The 2,500-nt window shown below is 43.9% G+C and overlaps 2 non-coding genes across 2 annotated transcripts in view; both read left to right on the forward strand.

The window, feature by feature from the left end:
* LOC143306981 (small subunit ribosomal RNA) overlaps nt 1-87 on the forward strand; it is a 1,923-nt gene extending 1,836 nt beyond the window's left edge. Inside the window, exon 1 of the ribosomal RNA XR_013064241.1 lies at nt 1-87. This exon is cut by the window's left edge and continues 1,836 nt beyond it. This is a non-coding gene — a ribosomal RNA (small subunit ribosomal RNA).
* Nucleotides 88-1,579: 1,492 nt separating this feature from the next.
* LOC143306962 (5.8S ribosomal RNA) lies at nt 1,580-1,734 on the forward strand. The gene has a single exon (XR_013064221.1). It is a non-coding gene; the product is annotated as a 5.8S ribosomal RNA (ribosomal RNA).
* Nucleotides 1,735-2,500: the final 766 nt, after the last annotated feature.

Below are 2,500 nucleotides of genomic sequence, written 5' to 3' on the forward strand. Positions count from 1 at the left end.
TACCGGGAAGATGACCAAACTTGATTATTTAGAGGAAGTAAAAGTCGTAACAAGGTTTCCGTAGGTGAACCTGCGGAAGGATCATTAACAAATTAAAAATACAAGAGAAAACCTAACTGAATGGATCATTGATAAAGCGATATAAAAGTTTATTGAGCTCGGACCAAAAATTATACAAAACGAGAAAGATATAATAAATAATACCATATACATGACACAAAACACATAAATCTCGGGTTCGAGCCAATAAGAAACAAATACCAAAACGCTGCGATGCGGTAAAATTACACCGACACGGTTACGTGCGGAGGTCGCTTTGATTACTCATCGCGTTTCTCCCGTCCGTTCGGAACCGCCGGCAAAAAAACTGTGCGACCAACGGCGCCAAAGAGCACGACGCCGGACCATTTCTCTCTGGCTGATGTGAATGGAAGTAAAAGACGCTTGCGTGAGGTCTCTCGACCTTTATCTCTCTAACTTATACTTATGGGTCGTCGTCTACTTGATCGGGTACAAACAAGTCGTAAGAAACAAACAAACAAACCACAAAAATACAAGTCGTAAAAAAACAAACTTCTGTTGGTTAACCTACAATATGAAGGATCGAAATGAAAGAAGGATCATATTATTACAAACCGAAAGTGAAGGATCATTAAAATTGAAATACAATATATATAAATATATAAATGTACCCGTCGTTGCGACACCCTAGTTAAATGGAAAGATATAAAAAAGAGAGAAAAGGAATACAGATGACCCGTCGTCTGATCTTTGCTAAATGATCTGGCATCACCGGAGTTTTTTTGGTCCGTGTTGCGTTCGCTCTATTCGAAATGAAACTCGCGGAGGCGAAGAATTGTTAAAAGTTTACGAAGCGTCTAGGAGTGGTTAAAACTGAGAGAGTTGAAACTACGATGTATTAGAACGAGCAACCGTCGAAACTTTGTTTTCGCGACGTTCTTTTCGTCGCTCTCGTCCCCACGCTCCTACGCTTTGGTTGTTTCTTTGCCATCCGTGTTGCGATAAAAAGATTTCTCCATTGTCCAAAAAGGACGGATCGAGATTCCTCTTTCGAGAGGGAGAGAGAGGTACTTGCGGGTAACCTGGAATCTACGAAACACGCACCGTGGTAAGATTCGTGCGTCCGCCTGATCGATGTGTGTTGTTTACGGACCGGCTGAGAAGCGACGATAGCGAGTCTTTGAAAAACTATGTGTCCATTAGTTAGACCGATCGTCGCCGGCCGTGTGTCTGTTCGAATCTCGCAACCCACGATTCAGCGACAGGACGCGCGCTCGCATTCCTTGTGTGCGTTCGTACTTTTCAAGGTTTTTAAATGTACTTTACGCCCGACCGTCGAGAGGAGCGTGCCACTGGGCGTTTCTCCGACGGTTTCCGTCCTTGGACGCGATCGTGTCGTCAACGATCGAACAAACAAACAAATACGTTGGCGACGCCCGAATTCGCTCTCCCGCACGCGCCGGGTGGGAGAGTGATGTGGGTATCGAATGTGATGCGTGTTAATAATGAAAATAACACTCTAAAGATCTAAAGAGTTTGAAATACAAAATTTTACGATTACCCTGAACGGTGGATCACTTGGCTCGTGGGTCGATGAAGAACGCAGCTAATTGCGCGTCAACGTGTGAACTGCAGGACACATGAACATCGACATTTCGAACGCACATTGCGGTCCACGGATACAATTCCTGGACCACGCCTGGCTGAGGGTCGTTTTCTTAACAAAAGACTGCTTGCGTTTGCTTCTCGAAAAAAGAGTAATTCATTTCTTTCTAAACATCTCGCCGTCGTTCAACGAAAGTAGAACGTTTCGGAGCGGGATTATCGAACGAAATTGAAAGAATGAATGAACGATAAACAAAGAAAGAGTCGCAACGTACGAGCGATAGTTGGGCAGTTCGTCGGCGTTTGTCGTGGAAACGATGTGACGAAAATCGCAACCGATACACTAAATGCAGGCCGTTAAAGGAGAGAAACAAATTTCGAAATATCTCTTCGAACTAGCGCAAGTGCGTCACGGCGCGCGAGTCGTTCGTTAAAATTTATAAACGACCGCCCGTGAAAGCACCGAGTTCTCGGAAGATAATCTATAAAGATTCTCCATCCTGCTGGAAGTTATCGGATCGGCGCGATTGTTCACTTGTAGAAATCCACGCTCCCGACGTTGCCAGAAACGATATTTACGAAAGGTGTGTCAAAAATAAACGAAAGAAGCTCTCCTATAAATTTAGAAAAAGCAAACGAGTGAAATGTTTGAGATGATAATTTGCTGAAATGCAAGCTCGAATAGCCCCAGGGTTTCGAATGATTCCCCGCGCTTTATACATCTCTCTGTTTACAAACGGTGTATAAATGAAAGATCGCTTCAGATGGGTCGTCGCTGTTTGACGCGCGATGCTGTTCCTTTTTTTTTGTCTGTCTGTGCGTTTAGCTTCGCTAAACAAGTTAAATGGTTAAAAAGCGTCGAAAAAGCGAATAC

The sequence above is a fragment of the Osmia lignaria genome, unplaced genomic scaffold (genome assembly GCF_051020975.1).
Source record: "Osmia lignaria lignaria isolate PbOS001 unplaced genomic scaffold, iyOsmLign1 scaffold0041, whole genome shotgun sequence".
Classification (NCBI taxonomy): Eukaryota; Metazoa; Arthropoda; class Insecta; order Hymenoptera; family Megachilidae; genus Osmia; species Osmia lignaria.